This window comes from Choloepus didactylus, chromosome 1 (genome assembly GCF_015220235.1).
Source record: "Choloepus didactylus isolate mChoDid1 chromosome 1, mChoDid1.pri, whole genome shotgun sequence".
NCBI lineage: Eukaryota > Metazoa > Chordata > Mammalia > Pilosa > Megalonychidae > Choloepus > Choloepus didactylus.
The window spans coordinates 41,741,538-41,762,645 of NC_051307.1; the positions used below are offsets into that span (position 1 = coordinate 41,741,538).

General features: G+C 33.2%; 1 protein-coding gene across 1 annotated transcript in view; it reads right to left on the reverse strand.

Moving 5' to 3' along the window:
- Positions 1-21,108, reverse strand: part of ROBO1 (roundabout guidance receptor 1) — a 1,249,229-nt gene that overhangs the window by 504,367 nt on the left and 723,754 nt on the right.

The window sequence follows — 21,108 nt, forward strand, 5'->3', positions numbered from 1 at the left end:
TACCATGGATGATTGTATGGTGTGTGAATGTATTTCAATAAAACTGAATTTAATAAAAAACAAAACAAAACAAAAAAAACACTCTTTATAGAAACTATATTGAAAAACCAGTCATTGAAGTAACATAAGGTTGCTATTTTAATTGGTAAATTTCCCAAAGGGAAATTTTAAATCTTGTGACTTGATGCTTTTTAAGAGATATTCTTTAGAAAATTAGTTTTGTAATTTTTGCACAGAATTGTGAAATTATACTGAATTGGAAGACAAAAGACCTGAGAAGACAGAGGACCTGATTCTGTCAATTACAATCTGTGTGACCTTGGGCAACTCATTCCACCTTTTGAAACTAAGGCCACTTTCTGCAAAGTGAGAAAGTTGTACCATATGGCTCCTAAGGTCCTTTCCAGCATCAGAGTTCTCAGGTTAACCAACAACAATTTGTTCTCAGTTTTGAGAGCCAAATAAATTCTGTAAAGACTGAATGAAAGAGTTACAATGACTGTTAGTTAACTACTCCTGTGCAACAAATTACCCCAAATCTTCGCAGTTTAATGCAATCAAGATTTATTATCTTTCACAGTTTCTGAGGTTCAGGAATCTGGAAGTGGCTTAACTGGTGTTTCTGACTTAGAATCTCTCATAAGGTTGCAGTTAAGCTGTTGGCCTGGGCTCTAGTCGTTTGAAAGCTTGACTGAGGCTGGAGGATCCACTTCCAAGTTCACTTACATGGTTTTTGACAGGCTTCATTTCCTCACCTCATGGGCCTCTCCCTAGGGCTGCTCACAGCATGGCAGCTGGCATTCCCCAGAGTGAGAGATCCAAGAGACAGACAGAGCATGTGTGAGAGAGAAAGCACCCAAGGTGGAAGACCTAGTCTTTTAAAAGCTATTATATAAAGGAACACACCATCACAGGGACCAACCCTGGTACAACGTGGGAGGAGAAAATTCACAGGTACAAATGCCAGAATGTGGAGATCATTAGGGGTAATCTTGGAGGTTGACTACCAGATACATACTTGATTTAACCAAATGTTTAAGTAACAATATCTCTACTCTCCTCTTGAAAAGAGAAGGCTCTTTGAATGTTTAACTGCTCACAATCTATTTTCCATTTTCTTGTTATCAAGCACCAATCTGTTTTTCCATGACCACCACTTGTTATTGTTACTGTTATTATAATTATTAGAATATATTCTATATTATTTGGATATATTAATATTTTCCCATTTAATTTTTAACATCAATTTCTTTCTTGCTTTCTAAATCCTTCTGTTTCCTTCTAGGTAAAGACAATCTTTACCTAGTAGTTCTTTCTGCAAATGACTAAGTGGTAAACTTTGTCTTTGCTGAAAAAAAGCATTTTACCCTTACTCGTGAATAATAGTTTTTGTGATGGTTAGGTTCATGTGTCAACTTGGCCAGGTGATTGTACCCTGCTGTCTGGTCAAGCAAACACTGGCCTAACAATTGCTGTGAGGATGTTTGAGGCTGGTTAATAAACCAACAGGCTGGTTTATTAAATCATCAGTCAATTGACTGCAGCTGTGACTGATGACTCACCAAAGGGCATGCCTTCCACAATGAGAGAATGCAATTGGCTGGATTTAATCCAATTCATCAGTTGAAGACTTATAGGCAAGACAGATAGAGGACCTTCACTTCTTCTTCAGCTGCCCAGTGAAGCATTTCCTGAGGAGTTTGTTGAAGTTGCTGGTTCGTTTCCTGAGGAGTTCATCGAACACGTTCGTCGAAGATCCCAGTTCATTTCCTGAGGATTAGTCGAAGTTGCCAGTTCGTTTCCTGAGGAGTTCATTGGACATCTTCCTTGGAGTTGACAGTTTGCCGACGGCTCTACAGAATTTGGACTCGTGCATACCCACAGTTGCGTGAATCACTTTTACAATTTGATAGTCAGAGACACCTCTCATTGATTCTGTTTCCCTAGAGAACCCTAACTAATACAGTTTTCCTAGTTATGGAATTCTAGATTTGAGTGTTTTTTTTTTCTGTTAATTTGTTGAAGATATTATTCCATTCTTTTCTGATTTGTATTGTTAATAAATAAATATATATATAGAAAAGATTACTTGTCAATCTTTGTAGGTATTATGCTTTTTTTTTTTTGCAGGGAAAGGAGTAGTTTCTAAGTTTTTCTCTTTTCAACTTGTTCATGCAAATCCAAGATCTGCCTGCTTGGTTTTGTTTTCCTTTATCTTCTCTAAGACTCAGTATCTTTAATCCTAGGATTCATGTCATTCTTTATTTTTATAAATTCTCAGCCATTATCTTTCAGCTACCCTAGGCGCATGTTTTATACTCTCATTCTGTACTCAATGCCTCCTAATATTTCTTTTATGTATTTCTCACTCAATAGCTTTCTGTGCTACAAACTAGGAAAATACTTTTTTTTAAACTTTTTTTTATCAAAAATTAAAAAAAACATTGTAAACTCAACAAAACAAAGGAATGAGAAAAACAAATATCCAAAAATAACTATATTGCTTCCATACCCCAAGAAAATTAATGAACCATAGTCATTCCTTAGCATTCCCATATCATTAAGATTACCTTCAATGTCTTATCTGTTCTTATTAGATTATTGTTCCCACTTCACTAGTTGCTGTCGATCTCTAGGTCCCCTATATTCTACAATATAAGACACTTGTTTTACATTTTTCACAGAGTTCACATTAGTGGTATCATAAAATATCTTTCCTTTTGTATCTGAGTTATTTCACTCAACATTATGTCCGCAAGGTTTATTCATGTTGTCATATGCTTCACAACCTTGTTCCTTCTCACTGCTGCATAGTATTTCACTGTATGTATATACCACGGTTTATTATTCACTCATCTGATGTAGGACATTTAGGTTGCTTCCATCTCTTGGCAATTGTGAACAATGCTGCTAGGAACATCAGTGTGCAAACATCTTTTCATGTCACTGCTTTTAGGTCCTCTGAATAAATACCGAGAAGTGAAATTGCTGAATCATAGGGTAACTCAATACCTAGTTTTCTGATGAATTGCAAAACTGTCTTCCAGAGTGGCTGAACAATTATACAGTCCTACCAGCAATGAATAAGAATTCCAATTTCTCCATATCCTCTCCAGCATTTGTAGTTTCGTGTTTGCTTAATGACAGCCATTCTTACTGGTGTGAGATGATACCTCAGTGTAGTCCATATTTGCATCTCCCTACTAATTAGTGAAGATGAACATTTTTTCATGTATTTTTTAGCCATTTGTATATCCTCTTTGGAGAAACGTCTTTTCACATCTTTTGCCCATTTTATAATTGAGCTATTTGTACTAATGTTGTTGAGTTGTAAGGTTTCTTTATATATGCAAGATAGCAGTCTCTTATCAGATAGATACTTTCCAAACATTTTCTCACATTGAGAAAATTATTTAAAAATAATTTTATTTTACCTCTTCAGTAATCTCTAATCTTCTGTTTAATTTACTCATAAAGTTTTTGGACTTTTAACAACTGTATTTGTCATGTCTAAAAGTTTGGTTTGATTGTTTTTGACTTCTACTTATTTGTATTTCATTCTGTTTATTAACAGTATGTTTTTGTTCTTTCTTTAAATTCTATCTTTCCTATATAATTTTGGTATGTCTTTCTGCTTATATCTATTTCTTTTATCTCTACAATTATTTTAAATAAAGTTATAGTTTCTTTCTGATTGTTCCATTAACCACAGTGCTAGGGATGCTTTGGTTTATTATGACCTCCCTAGTAGTGTTTCATTTCATTGTGTGATTTGGTCTATCTATGGTGAAGTTTCTTCAATGGGGGGCCTATATGTCCTTAATTATGGGAGTGTCTCTACTGAGTCTTTTTTACAAAAAATATTTCAATGATTTAATGGTAATTTCTCATCTTGAAATTCCTGTCCTCCTATGCAGTGTAAAATTTTATTCCCTGCAACACATAGACACAAAAGCATACACGTAAACAAATACCATGTGACTTTTGCTCAACGGTAGCAAATTTTAGTGTACAGTTTAATTTTTGGTAAATATTTGTTTTGTGAAAGGATGCATGGTTATTCCATGTATTTCTTAAATACATAATCTAATATAGGAAATTATGAACTACTTCTCTTTTTAAAAAAAGTTCCATTGTTTCCAATGTTCATGTTTTACTCAAGTTGTTAACTCCTTCCATCTCAGCAAATCTCATCTTATAGGAATTCTCTCCAAAGACATCTCTTACCTGGCGGCCTTGTTATATTTAAAAATGAAATCTTCAAATAAATTAAATATTTTATTAATATTAATTTCTTTCAGAAATGTATTGATTTTTTACTGTGACATACTTAGTTATCAACTATTTCCAGCTCTCTGCATTTTAATAGTACTTTTGGAATTATCCTTCATTGTAAGGCCCTTGCTCTGATACTATGATGTACTTGTGTTGGATAGGTCACAGAAACTCAGGCAGAGATTCAGCTGTCAGCTGTGGGAAGAATTGGCTAACATATGTCTTAGTTTGACACAACCAGTTTGAAAAATAACATGAAATTTGTTGTCAACATTAAACAATCAATACATTACAAATATTAATATGGATTATTTTCTGGTGGAGGGCTTGAAAAAAATTAGACTAAATATGGTAGTGATAGGTCTTCATTTCTTCTTTTTGACAATTGGTTAAAACTGAGTTGCAGCTGCTCTATTTAGATGGTTTACGTTCAATAAATTTTGCCATAGTATCCACCACTTCTCTTTGTTTTAGACTTTATCAGTTTCAGTCAATAGTATTTCTGCCTAGCTCCTATAAATAAAGTTTTTGGGTGTGGATTTGGAATATCCTTCACAACTCAGTGTTGTCAATTATTGTTGGCTTAGGCCACAGAATAAAATTTTTAAGTACTGCTTTCCTTTTGAAATCAGTTCATTAAAAGTGCAAAAATTAATAAACATTAAGTTATGAGTATAATAATCTATATTTAAAATGCTTTATATTGCTAATATTTGCTTGTTTCTATTATTCTTTCCCATGAAAACATGCAATTATTATTATAGAAACAATAATTGCATACACATAGTCAACTTAATTGTAACACAACATTTGCCCAAACCTGTCTTGGGTATAACTAGAATAATTTATTAATTTAATAAAACCCATGTTCTACAACCAAATGTGATGAATATGTATTGAGAGAAGGGAATTGTGAAAACAACTCAATACCTATCCACTGATTATTGCACAGTCTATTAAAAAACAACAAAAATTAATGATCTGAGAATGTTGTTTAAGTAGTCAGGACCAACAGGGCAGCAGGATGACATTTATATTCTAAATAAGTAGTTTGAATACCAGATTTGTTTTAAAGAGAAAAAGCCAAATTAGTTTTAAGGTAAAATCTACATTTATTAATGTTTATATTCATAGTGTCTGCCCATTTGATTGAAAGAAAAATTATAGAAATTAATATATTAGATATTAGAAAATGGTATGCTTTATTTTCTTTAGTTTTTGTTTCTTACTAAGTTCTTTTAGTTTTGAATTGCCTGAGGTCATACTTTATATAGAGGATGAATCATAGATGTATTGCTGAGGCTTGGGTCTGTGGGAGAGCTCTAAATGGATATATAAGCCTTCAAGAATAATAATCAAGGAACTCTTAAAACCTCAGTCTCAGGACCTCTGTAGTTATATTTCCCAATTATCTGGAGAAGGCTTCCTTAGGACAGTGCCACAGGGAGCTCTTCATCTACCATGCAAACTTTGATGCAGGATGAGATTATGGACACCACTGAAAGCATGTAATCAATATTCAGGCAGAACACAGATTTTTAAAAATATATTATCTCAGTTCATGCTACCACTTTCTGGAGAGCTCCATAAAGAAGAGAACAATAAGCATAGTCCTTAGCATTCAGCAACATAGATATCTTTATGTCATCTAATCCCGCCTGAGCACATTTGTGCTTTTAATGCTTTCCAAAGATAGATCATTCAAAAGTGACAGAAAGACAGTGCGTGTGACAATATGTTTGCTCCCTGGTCAGATCATGATTATACTTAACAGGAGTCTGCTCCAAGTACCGCTTTGCCCTCAGCCCTTTCTTTCTTATAGCAGAATAACTTTTTAGATATATGGGAGCAATAAACATAAGAATAACACCGATGTTTCTCTTCCTTGAAAGAGATACAAAAGAGTTGTATGAAATGCTTCCACAATTACTTTTCAACTATAATCTCACTGCTCTTTAATTGTGTCCATTTTGATATTTTAGAAATAAAAAAAAACTCAGAGAATTATATTTCCTTATTATATTTGGACATAATCAAAAGTCCTAACCTTTTTTTTTTTTAATTTTCCTGAAGCCTTGAATAAATTGAAAATCAAGCACCTTAGAGCCAAGGGATTTCTGTGCTGCTTTACTAATCTACCATTCTTAATTCTATTCTAAAGTATCCTGGTTGTCAGCACTGATTTTGATTTTTTAAAATTAGAGATAATTAGAGAAAGTGGTTCTACATAAATGAATGCATTTTTTTTTTAATGAAGAAAGTCTACCAAGATCAGTTAAGCATGCTTTATCAAGTTCAAAGCATGCTGTTTTATTTTAAGCCAACTGTGACAAAAATGTGTTTTTTCTATTCACTCATTACATATGAGATACTGCAAAAATCTATTGGCCCAAATAAAAATAAAGAGTTTTCTAATATAAAATATAGAAAAATCAATTGTTTAAAATAGTATCTAGAATACTGTGTTAAAAATAAAAATGTACCTCATAAAAACAGAACAAATTTAGTTGTGAATTTTTTCATTAAAAGACAAGGAAAATATGATGATAAAATGGAAGAACTATTCATGGAAATTTTCACAACTTAAAGAGTTTGCTGATGAAAGAAGAATGTACTCTGAAATGGAATGATTCCTCACCATGAGGTTTCTTGAATTATTATTTTTTCAATGCAATTTTATTGAGATATATTCCCACACTGTATAATCCATACAAAGTATACAATCAGTGGCTCACAGTATCATTGTATAATTGTGCATTAATTGCCACAATCAATTTTAGAACATTTTCATTACTCCAAAATAAAGAAAAAAATGAAAAAGAACACTCAAAACATCCCATACCCCTTATGCCCCCTATTATTTGTATATATTTTTGTCTTTATTTTATTACTCATCTGCCCATACACTGGATAAACGGAGTGCCAGTCACAAGATTTTCACAATCATACAGTCACATGACAAAAGCTATATAGTTACAGAATTATCATCAAGAATCGAGTCTTCTGGACTACTGTTCAACAGATTAAGGTATTTCCTTCTAACTATTCTAATACACTAGAAACTAAAAAGGAATATCTAGATAATGCATAAGAATAACCTCCAGAATGACTTCTCAACTCTATTTGAAATCTTTTAGCCACTGAAACTTTATTTTATTTCTTTTCCTCCTTTTGGTCAAGAAGCCATTCTCAATCCCACAATGCCAGGGCCAGGCTCATTGTATTATTTTTAATAAGGTTTTCTGTCAACTTGACATTTGGTAACATCTCTAAACTCAAAATCAACTTTAGGCCATATGAAACATTTATACAGCAAAAATTTACCATGGTGGAGAGATGAATTCAAAATGTGTCAAGAATTTACTGAAGTGAGTTAGCCATCCATCATCATATAGCTTCATATGCAAGTATGGATTTGAAGAAAGAGTACTTCTTAATTCTGTAAAAATATGTCTTTAATCAATTTTTTCAAATCAATTTTATTCTATTCAAGAGAGAGGTCAGGCCAAAATGTTTACATGTAAAGTAGTAGGAATATGTTTATTTTTCTGCTTATGTTGAGAAATATAAAATCACTCAAGGAGGAAAGGCTAGGCAGCTTTTAGTGTTACAGCTAATAACAATGCTTAGAGGGGGTTGATAATGATGTTATCCTCTAGCCTGGGTTTTGCAGAGGCAGTGAGGAGAAGAAATGAGTGGTGCATTGGGTGAGAATGGAAAGGGTGTTTAATAAAAGCAAGTTACATTAAAAAAAAAGAGCGATTACATCCATGAAACATTTGGGATATAGTGTGATAAATGGTAACAGATTCTTCCATAAGTTTATTCAAGACATATTTACAGTAAAAGAACTATTCTTGTAGCACCTAGTGAAATGCCTTGCTGATTGTATAAGTTGTACTAGATAGAAAAATGAGGACCAAATGGTGGGATATATAGAGATGAATAATTTGTGTAATATATGCAAGAACTTTTAAATGATTAGAGATCCCCAAACTAAAACAGGATGCAATTAATAGATTGTGACTTCCTTGTATCTGTAGATATTTAATCAGTTGTTGGAGGACTTTTATTAGAGAATATTGTAGAGGGGAATTCAGTTTTATTCAGAAGGCTAGAATAAATGATTTTTAATGTTCTTTCAAAGCCTGGATTCCAAGGAGTGTTAGAGGATGGAAAAAGAATTATTAAAATAAAATTAACAGGTGGAAGGTTAGTTTTTATATGATGTATATAGTTAAATGATTTCACATGTGCATAAGCAATATAAACACACATGTATATAAAGTGTGCATAATAGACAAAGTGATATGTACATAGTATTATTAGTAATAAATGCAGTGTTATATGTCAGGAAAAGATAATTTTAGTAGTTAAAATGCAAATATTGTGTCATACTCCTATTTTAAAAGGTAGAGGCAAGTTGGAATTCTTGTATACATTACACATTATCAGGTAAGAAATAAATCAGCAATTTCATTCAACCAACCAAATTAAAGGCGAAACATCTCTGACATTTTCAGGAGAAACAGACAACGTACATTTTCTGGGTGATGTTTCCAGTAGTCTTACAATTCAAAAGCAGAATTTAGATAACCTAGAGAGTCATAAAGAGACAGGATGAAAATGTGTACTAAATGCTGGACTCTAATCCTTCTTCCAGACACCTCAAGTCTGTGCTGCCTTATGCTATTTACTTCTCTATGAATACTGGCCTCATAAGATTGTTGTGAGTACTAGGTGAAGTAAAGTATAAAATGCTTCTAGTTAAATATCTGAAAAGTAGTAAGTAGAAAACAAATGTTAGTATTATTGACGAAACTTACTCCAAATACTGGGTCATATAGGTTATATGCCATATAGTAAGATTGTGATTCCTGTGATTAAAGTAATATCAGAGGTCAAAGAGACCACTTCTTTCTGTGTTTCTAATGCATATGTTACTGCTTTCTGTAGTCACAAGGAAAGGATTAAAATGAAAGAAAACTGAATTTTCTAATTTTCTGTCTTAGTCTGCTTGTATTACAGACTTGTGATACACCGACACATTTAATCTAAGCATATCAACTCAATGCATATGACTAGTTAACATGTTAATTAATTTCTCAATTTAAAAAGGTTAGTTCTAGATGCATATGAATTGGATTAAAGACAATTGAACTGCTAAAATAACTATTCTTTCCCAAAAAGACTTTTTAAAAGATAGGACTGTTCAAATATATGTAGGTGATACCCTCTAATGGCTACAACATACATGTCTTTTAAATTAAAACATATAATGCACATTTTTTTTTTTTCAATCTGTATTCTGGAAACTTCAGTGGTTGAGTTTCCAAACTCTTTATTTTAGATGCTTAAGAGCAAAAACTCTAACACTGAAGTTAAATTTTATGCATTCCAGCCAACAGAGGGCCATGGGATATCCCAACATGCCCTATGGCCCACACAGTTCCCAGGAATAATGGTTCTTGTAGTCATCAACACATTAAGAATCATGGAACACTCAAAATGTAGGAGTGAAAACGCCACGGTAAACGTCATGTTAAAGAAAAATAGTAGCATATACCTGTGAAATTTGTATTAGATAGTTTATAAGCATTCCCCATTTATCATCACATTTGATCCTAAGAGTAACCCTGTGACAGCAGACAGAGCTGAAGTCATTATCTTACGGAAAGAAAACTAAGGATCAGTGAAGTTAGATTCAGGGTCAACCGTTTAATACGTAATATAACTAGACTTAGAAGCCAGCTGTTTTGATTCATAGTTCATATTTTTTTCCCTTTGCCATGTTGAATTTATATAGTCATTGAGCTTCAGACACTTTGAGCTAGAAATAATCTTAGAAATCATGTGTACAAGCATACACATATACATAATATATATAAAACTGTTACTCATGGTAATCCCCAAACCTAACTTTAAGAGGAACTTAAAAATTTTAAAAAGAATTACCTGAACAGACTACACAGACACTTTTACAAAAATCATTGAATTTTAAATAAAATCACTCATGTCAGTAAGAACATTTTTGAGTGAATGACGACTGTATACTAAAATTTATTTCATAAAGCTGTTCCAAAGTTTTTAATGAATAAGATTAAAATAGTTACAAGTCAAAGAGGGGGACTGAGAGATGACTCTATATCAGTTTAGAAAATGATTGAACAATACTGTTTTGCTCTTCACAATAGAGCAAATGGAGGACAATGCTCATCGATAATTCCTTAAAAGAGTTGTATATTTTAAATAAAATATGTTCAATATCCAGTTAATTGTTTGGTGATCTTGTATGAAATTAAACATCAACAATAAAATTAAACCACTAACAGGAAACAAAAACAAAACCCAGCATTCCTACATTAATCACAACATCATTTTGGAAAGAAACACTTATTTATAAAGCACTGAAGTGCTTATTCTGTTTAAAAGATGGCCAAACTGTAAGTTAGAGTTGTCTTATTCAATTCAAATGACCACTGGAAAAGTTTCACAATGTCAAGATAAATACATTATTATTCCACTCAGTATCAAAGCCTCAGATTGTCATGATTTTGGTATATTTTTCCTGTTTCAAAACTTAACTAGATATATTGTTGAAAAATTAGAACATGAATATAAACAAGAAGATATTGTCTGACATACTCATAAAAGTGTTAGTGTACACCAAGTGCATGTTTAAAAATGGAAAATTGATTACTGATTGTGCCAGTTTGGATATATTATGTCCCCTAGAAAAAGCCATGTTCTTTAATGCAGCCTAATGGGGGCAGACATATTAGTGTTGATTAGGTTAGAACCTTTAGGTTAGATTATTCCCATGGAGATGTGACCCACCCAACTGTGGGAATGGAAGTGTGGCACCACCCATGGATCTTGATTGGTTACTGGAGTACTTTAAAAAGAGCCACACAGGCCCAGACACTGCTGCAGCTGAGGGACACATTTTGAAGATAGCCATTGAAAGCTGACACTGACATTCTGGAGAAGTGCCATTTTGAAACACAACCTGGGAGCAAGCAGATGCCAGTCATGTGCCTTCCCAGCTAACAGAGGTTTTCCAGATGCCATTGGCCATCCTCCAGTGAAAGTATACCCATGTTGATGCCTTACCTTGGATGCTTTACAGCCTTAACATTGTAACTTTGTAACCAAATAAGCCCCCTTTACAAAAGCCAATTCATTTCTGGTATTTTGCATTCCAGCAGCATTAGCAAACCAGAACACTGATGTTGATACATTTTATACATCCTAATTAAACCATGATATGCATCACATTTCTTTTTTTTTTTTTTCTTATTTTTCACTTCAGTTTACTTTTTTTTTTTAATCATCATTTTATTGAGATATATTCACATACCACGCAGTCATACAAAACAAATCGTACTTTCGATTGTTTACAGTACCATTACATAGTTGTACATTCATCACCTAAATCAATCCCGGACACCTTCATTAGCACACACACAAAAATAACAAGAATAATAATTAGAGTGAAAAAGAGCAATTGAAGTAAAAAAGAACACTGGGTACCTTTGTCTGTTTGTTTCCTTCCCCTACTTTTCTACACATCCATCCATAAACTAGACAAAGTGGAGTTTGGTCCTTATGGCTTTTCCAATCCCATTGTCACCCCTCATAAGCTACATTTTTATACAACTGTCTTCGAGATTCATGGGTTCTGGGTTGTAGTTTTATAGTTCCAGGTATCCACCACCAGCTACCCCAATTCTTTAGAACCTAAAAAGGGTTGTCTAAAGTGTGCGTAAGAGTGCCCACCAGAGTGATCTCTCGGCTCGTTTTGGAATCTCTCTGCCACTGAAGCTTATTTCATTTCCTTTCACATCCCCCTTTTGGTCAAGAAGATGTTCTCCGTCCCACGATGCCAGGTCTACATTCCTCCCCGGGAGTCATATTCCACGTTGCCAGGGAGATTCACTCCCCTGGGTGTCTGATCCCACGTAGGGGGGAGGGCAGGCATCACATTTCTTTAAGGAAAATATATTTTTATAAAGCTTTTCATTTCTTAATATTAACTTTCAATTACACTACTTTATCATATGTTACAGTAGTGAGAAATTCAGAGCTATCTCCTCAGGTTTCCAGGAAAATATTTTTTTCTGGTCATCCATTTGATAATGCATTTTGCTTCATGTCAATAATTTGTATGAATTGGGTACCTTAAGTTTAAGTATATTCTGACATATAATTCACAGACTACATATACTCTATAACATCCAAAAAGAATTGCATTTGATTTTTTTGATTAAAAAAAAATAGAATAATTCATATTATCTAAATTTTCTAATACGCTTTCTCAAAATTTACAAGTTAAATGCATTTAAAGTTTAAATATTAGGCACAAAAATATATAAAAATGGACAAGATGTAAGGGAAAACATTTGCATAAGGTATTATTACTATTAATGCTTTTAAAATATGTTTGATCCTTCAATGAAATGAGTAAGTAATATGTAAACTTTAGGAAAGGACAGTGCTATGCTAATTCACATAGCTTTCATGTTTCCAAAGTGGTGTATTAAAAAGCTTTAGATAAAACCTACTGTCATCCAAATAAGTACAGTTTCTTCTCAGTTTGTTAGAGCAGCTAAGAATCTATGTTTATTTAATAATTCAACTTTTTCTTAATATTTTCTAGATTACTGACCTTGGGATATAAGTATACCACATCCAAAGAAAAAGGCTTTCTGGAATGGCAAGTCAAATTAGGGGTCCCAGTTTGGTGCATGTATCTAAATCTAAGAGCTGAAGACATATACTTCATTTTAAGTGAAAATATTTTAAAACAGTACAAATGAATTTTTTCCACAATAGAAAATCAGCTTCCAGAGTCCCAGAAATCTTTCACCAAAAACCCATGCACCTTTTATAACTATATAAGCATATACTACTCTATCATGTTGTTGTTCAAGTACAATCTTTTTCTGATTACTTTTTTTGGTTTGCTTTCCTTAATTTGTATTCTTGTGAAAGATAAAGTGGCTTCAGATATGGGTGCAAAATTCTCCAGTCCTCCCCTTCCATGCTAAGATGCTGCCTTTGCATTAATATAATAAGTCAATCATTTAGTGGGCATCATGTCTTTTATAAAAATTCCCACACTTCGATGGCTGTCAGTGGTGGTGCCAGTGAACCGTTATACAAAGTCCCCCAAACAGGAATCTGTGAGCACAATAGTAAAGTTCAGTGCTGGAAAGAGATAGTGTACTGAATACACAATACTGAGCTTTGTCTTTTCGGGGCTTCTGTTGAGGGAGAAGGCTACTTAATCTCCCCATTTGCCCTGGGGATTCTAACTGTTTTAATGTGTCTTTTTGAGAGTCTGTGAACTGTAGAATATATGCTGGTAACAACTTTCTTTGGGGGCTTTCCTTGGAAAAGCCCAAAGCTGCCAACACAAGAAAGCTGACACAGTGGCGCTAACAAACACAAAGGGGATCTTTAGCTGTTTGTGCAAACTGCCTGGCTAAAGTTTCATGTCATGCCTTGATGAAGGATCTAATTCTATGGTTTATTTCATTGGAATCTAACTTCTTCACCAAGATGGGAAAGAGTGGAAAAACTTGATGTAACATTAATAAAATTTTTGATTATCATATTTAAAATATGGTAAAGGATTAAATTATAAGACTGTTAACTACAATGAGACATTAAATATTATATTACCAATATCCCATGCTGATCATTTAGTCAATTTAAGGCTATTTTTAATGTCTAAGTAATATTTTTTTTAAATAGAAATTTGGGTGAAATGTCAATATTGCTTTTCTATTCAATACTATAAGAATGCATAAGAAAACATTACATAGAAAGTTAACTTCAATTATGTCCTTTTAAATATCAAAGGGTTTTAAGAATTGTATTTAAAAGATTATCCCATCTTTTGGAAATTGATTTATTTTGTTCAACTGAATATGTCAAAGATGCTAAAAATAAAGTCCACAGCCAGGAAAGCTAATTGTTCTTATCATTTAAACCACACTCCTGTTCTCAAGTTGACTAAATTTACATAAAGCAATCCATCAATAGACTAGAATTTCACCATCTAGATAAGTCAATTATTGTCTATGGGTGATCTTTTTCTACTTTTGCTTTTATGATACTCACTAAAGGCTATGCAAATCGTGTGTATGCATCAGTACATATAGAAGCTTTACACATGAAGGAAAATTAAGGATCTATTTTTACAAGCCTAATACCAACAAATTCTTTTAGTATTGGATGCATTATAAATTCAATGTATGATAATCACCTTATAGAAGAACATGAATTTTCTTAAAATGGAGACAATAAATATCAACCAGAGCTTTGGATTATTGAAGTGAGATGGACTAACCACAATAGAAATGTTTACAGTGGATAAAGGAAAAGGATCCTGAGCCTCACAGTTTGAACCTAAATCCCAGCTCAAATAGGGTAGGCATCCCTGTTAGAAGTCTTATTGTCTGGCCTAAGTAATGTATTACTATGTTATACTCAAACCCCTCCTCAAAATCTTCTCACTTCCAAACCTCCTTGCCCACTGCATACCAGTTTGTATGGTCTGTTGAGAGGCAGGTTGAACTTATTTTAGTTCTCTAGGAAAGGTACATCCCTTTATCTCATGCATCTATTGTTCTGTCATAATTCTAATGAGATTTTCAGGAATGCTCTATACACAAAAAATAGGGAAAGTCTTCCTGCATGCTTAAGAGTGCTTTAAAGAAATTGTTTATTTGTGAATAGTGACCTAGGAAGAGTTAGCAATAGACATGAAGACAAAAATAAAAAGATTTAAGATACTTTGTCTCTTAGGTAGTAAATGGAAATCTACAAGGGAAATTGTATGTTACAATGATATTTTCATATGTGGTGGTTTATGAAGATCTTGCAAATAATTTATTATTCTATAATGTATATTTACTTAGTGATTGAAGATTCTGTATTTATCTATTTATAGTCTCCCATTTTTTCATTCTTGGAAAATGCAAAGAAACTGGGCAGAAAACAATTTATGCCTGAAGGATTAAGATCTTGGCCAAGCAAAAATAAACATGTAATCACAATCCTTTTAGCACCATGCTTAAATCAGTCAATTTCATTTTTAACTGAAAAATTTCTCATTGGGAAATGGTAGCAACTGTAGCCCAATCCAGTTTAACCTCAAAGCTCTAATTTATTCCACATGGGCCAATCAGTGACAAAGCAAGCTATCTGCAAAGGAAGAGAAGGGAGTTCAAATGCGCAAATGAAAATACCCTTTAATTCACAGTATATTCCCAATTTCATGATGAAGGAAAATTCTTTCAGGGCACTTATCTAAAGAGATAGATATGTTTGTAGAGAACCCACTCATCCAAGATTTTAATAAAGGGAAGTTTAATTCTGGGAAGAGAATCTGAGCTAACTCTGGAAATTTGTTTTAGTCTCACAGAAGAGCATTTTGCTGCCATATAACTTTCCTCAGCTGGTTTGAATCTCAATAACAGGCTGGGAAATTCCAGTTTATACATATTTTTAATCTTGTAAGCCTGAGCTTCAACCCACTATGCATTTGATTGCATTTGCTGACCCTAGAAGCAAACGCTAAAAACTTTAGCATCATCACATGTCTAGATTATTATCCGGTAGTCTTGTTTATTGTCTGAAAGCATAATCAGACAGTTACCCAATCTGAATTCTGAGTTTACCATTTACTACTTGCATAATAATGCACAAGTAATTTAATCTTTCTTTGTTTTAGTTTCCACATCTGTACAATGAAGATAATAAAATCATAAGGCTGTGAATATTAACACTAGAAAACATTTAGTGAGTGCCAGGAATTTCTCTAAATGCTTTTTGTGTTTTCTTACAACAAATTTATGAAGTAGGTTCTATTATTCTAGTTTAGCTATATTAAGTAACTTTTCCAACATCACACAGTTATTAAATTGTAGAGCTGAGGTTTGATCTAAGGAATTTGTACTATGGAATCTATACTCTTCACAACTACACCAGACTCTCTGCATGAGAGAACATATGCCAACACACAGCAGAACTCAATAAAAGTCATCTATTGAGATTCTGATTAGTCTGAAAAACCAGCAATCCTGTTGAGATAAAGAGGAAATGAACATTTTTGTTAATCAATTTTCTCATAACAGAAGTCAGTGCTGAACACTGTATAAAATTTTAAATTAATTTAGATTCAATTGAAAATTGCATCCTTAATATAGCAAATAATATCAGTTGCTAATATTTAAAATCTCTACTTAGAAATACCATTATTTCACACCATACATTTTTGCCTGAACACCGGAGGCACTGTTTTACAAAGTGCCCTTGCGAAAATTTTCAGTAATGTAGTATTAAAAAAAGCATAAACACTAGTAATTTAATAAAACTTTCCAAATTCAGCATCCTATTAGTTGTATATTTTATTAAAAAAACAAGCACTGGAATCAATATAATATGACGAGTGCTTACAATTAAACTAGTTTTTTGTCCAATTTCAATGACTATGGCCACTTTTACTTGAAGTATTTACTCTGATATGATCTTTGCAAGGTATCTTAAGTCACAGAACTTTAGAAGCACTAATATACATGATTGGAAAATGATGAGTCAAGCTGATTTAATTTGCGTTGTTTGGGACATAGATAAGTTTTAAGCCTCCCATGTCTTCATGAAAGAGACCCTGTCTAAGATTCAGTTTAAAGGAAGGATGGGCCAGGTTTGGCAGTGCAGAAACAAAGTTTTTATTGTCAGTCAAGATTTCACAGGTAGGATCAAAGTGAGAGGACAGAGGCGAGTTCTTCCTGATACTCGACCATGCAGTACACAAGGGCTCTGAGACCGGAGACCTGAGTAAATAGAACTAAAACAGTGGGAAGTACCTTGATCCAGAGGATGATAGCAATGCTGTTTTCATGGCTAGAAAGTAGCAAAGTAAGAAGATTTTTACCATAATAAGGAAGAGGACAAGAGAAACTGGGCTTAGCCAAATGCTAAGGAAGTTGTATAAAGATACAAATTGTGATCTTGTGTAGTAATAAATTCAGGAAATAAATTCATTACTATAAGTTTCAGCAAAAATGGTTAATTAATGGTAAGCTAATTTGGTATATCATCTCTAAACCAAGGCCATGTCTATAATTTTAACTAAGGTGATGAAGAAAAACTTTCATAATTCTATATTTACTTGTTAATGTATCAAATAAACAAACAGCTGGTAAGAGCATATTACGGCCAAGCAACATTCTAGGCGTCAGGAGTACAAAGGTCAACAGAATACCTTGGCAGCCCTTTTGTAGTTCCAAGTTAGGTAATGAACAACAGGATTTGATTCTGTGGAATTTTATCCAGTCACAAAGGACTGTAGTTTTAAACCCAGAAGAAAGCCTTTGAAAGTGTATGAATATCTAAGAGTAAAAGGTAGTAGCTCTAAGGGGTACAACTGGATTGGCCAGTGACCACATGACAGTTTATTCAAGTCAAAGTCTTCTGGGGATGTTCTTTCAGTGCATGCCACTGTGAAAATTAAAATCCTTGGATTGCCCTTCCCCTAGAAAGCACCAAAATGCGTAAAAGAAGCTTAATTAGCCCTCTAGATTCTAATAGTGAAATTTAATGGCACTATTTGCTAAAATTTTCAAATATTCTGTGAAGTGATGTGGTTGTTGAGATGGCTAACTAAGGCTATTAGTGTCTTCTCTCAGTCTATTGCAAGGTATAAATATTTCTCAAAACACACACACACACAGTCATAGATTACATACTGTTAAACCCATTTTATAGATTAAAGGCAAAAGCCCAAATAGATTGATAAAGAATGCACACAAAGTTAAAAAGTCAGTGATTATGGTTTACTCTGCCAGCATAATGGATACATTTGAAATGTGTCAAAGTCAATCTTCCAAGTAGGGGTTTTTGATAATAGCTTTTTTACAGAGTTTTAACAACTTTAATAGTCTTCCTATGTCTTATATGGAAAACCAGAAGTGAATATTAATTATATATAAAAACCTATATTTAATTGTAAAAAAAGTTAGCCAATATATTTGCCTCATGAATGTGCAATTATGTGGATACCAGCTGATTATTTTTAGAATAAATATTTTACATTTCTGCCACAGTACAAGAAATAGATTAAGCTGATCTTCCATGGAAAGCTTGACAGGTTTGTATAGGACATATTACATTATATGTAAGATGCTTCAGAAAAGATAAACTTCTGAGACCCCTGATGGAAACAATAGCTCCTGAAGCTGTATATGCAGACAACAGGGTTTCCACTAGAGGGAGATCATCAGAAAATGCAGTGACATTTTCCTGTCTGCCAGTGAAAAACAAGAGGAATAAATCTTACTTCTGTAGAATCAGACTTTTCCCCTCTTCTTAAATAATATGTGCTTTTTTTTTTACTCAAAAAAAGCAAAATGAATTTAGTTTAAGAAGGAATTCTCCCTTGGGCAACAATTAACAGTATTTTGCTCTGAGGTCTTTCTTCTCTGTTTTTTATAGGAATATTTTGGGAATTAGTGTTATATTCTGGCATATATCCTATGGGTTTGTAAGAATTTTATAAGAACTGTAGGGAATAATTTACCAAAATTATTTAACATTTTGACATCTACCTTTTAGTAATCTCTGTAGCTGCTAGTACCATTATCAAAAATTAGAAACATAACATTTAATTTCTACAAATTAGTTTTCATTGAAAAGTCCAGTTAATTTTGAGGCACAGCAGAGTTTGTATATTAAAGCATAGAAGGAATCCTTGGCATTTGTCTGTGTCAGAGACATAACTCTTAAAAAAAAATTGAAAAATGAAAAGCTACTTTAAAAAAAAGCTGTCTATAAGGATTTTAAGTATAGGATTTCACTTTAGAAATTATAATTTTAATATACATCTAAATGCATTTATTTTTTTTTTTTTTTTTTTTTAAGTGTAAGGATGGATTTTATTTAAAAAAAAGCCTTTTGAGGACTACAAATTACAAAGTAAAAGCAGATCACTATGTAGAAACTTAGTGAATAACATTTTGCCTGTACACGAAAACTTTATCAAAGTTATTCATTTAACAAATTCACCCCATTTACAATGTTATCAATTATAATGCTTTTTTCATATGGTCACTTTATCTTTATTTCAAATTATATTACACATTATTCCCTCAAGATGAATTTTTAATTTTAAAGACTAAATTCTTGGCTCAAAAGGATGGCACCTTAGAAAGGGGTAATTTCCACTCAGTCTTTGGTGGCATTATTCCAGGCTAGTTTCTTTCACCAATCAGAACCCCTTCAAAATGTTCACTTTTAACATGAAGTCTTTCCATCAAAAATGTGGCCACATTTAATGACTACGTACACAGATGGGTAGCAGCAAGAGAACAAAGATGAAAATTAAAGGCAGCCATTAAAATAAATGGATCAATGATATAGATGCAATGTTTGGCTCATGGCAATTAAAAAACGGCAACTAGGGAATGTTAATAGCCTGATGCTCAAATCATTATGGAATATGTTAGGAGAATGAAGCCAGTCCAGTATGACCAAGTGGGAATGTATCATTATCACTGCACTTCATTCTTCATAACAAATACTCTAGCCACATAGATTTTTAATGCTAGTATATTATTTTTAGCAGGAATCATTGCTACATTATCTGGAATATAGTTTCATTATTCGATTATGAAACAAGATACAAACAAATTTTATAAGCAGAGTTTTGGCTTCTTAACCAGTAAAACTGTAATTCCAAGTTACAGAGACATTCACATAAAGATATTCTTTAGCTTCTAATTAATGACAATATACCAAAGATAGTTAGCATGAATTAACAGTACTTTCCATTTATGACATGCATCGTTAACAACTCTGAATTAATTAGGTCAAAAATAATTAACATGGTGGCCATATTTTTTTTTTTTTTTTTTAATCATCATTTTATTGAGATATATTCACATACCACGCAGTCATACAAAACAAATTGTACTTTCGATTGTTTACAGTACCATTACATAGTTGTACATTCATCACCTAAATCAATCCCTGACACCTTCATTAGCACACACACAAAAATAACAAGAATAATAATTAGAGTGAAAAAGAGCAATTGAAGTAAAAAAGAACACTGGGTACCTTTGTCTGTTTGTTTCCTTCCCCTACTTTTCTACACATCCATCCATAAACTAGACAAAGTGGTGTTTGGTCCTTATGGCTTTCCCAATCCCATTGTCACCCCTCATAAGCTACATTTTTATACAACTGTCTTCGAGATTCATGGGTTCTGGGTTGTAGTTTGATAGTTTCAGGTATCCACCACCAGCTACCCCAATTCTTTAGAACCTAAAAAGGGTTGTCTAAAGTGTGCATAAGAGTGCCCACCAGAGTGACCTCTCGGCTCCTTTTGGAATCTCTCTGCCACTGAAGCTTATTTCATTTCCTTTCACATCCCCCTTTTGGTCAAGAAGATGTTCTCCGTCCCACTGTGCCAGGTCTACATTCCTCCCTGGGAGTCATATTCCACGTTGCCAGGGAGATTCACTTCCCTGGGTGTCTGATCCCACGTAGGGGGGAGTGGTGGCCATATTTTAATTCAGAAAAAAATAAATTATTATGCTTGCTGTATGTATCTGTAGGTATATGCATGAACATTTTTTCAGATGGTATTGAACCCAAGTTGACTCAGAAAAGGAGTTAATTAGGCATATTACCATGCATTTCTGTTATCAGGATAACTTTTATGTAACTTTATGATGTCAGATAAAACTTAGAGCTCTAGACAACTGGTGTAAGCAATGTCTTGAGTCTGTTGAGTGTATTAGCCATGGAAATTGGTTAACT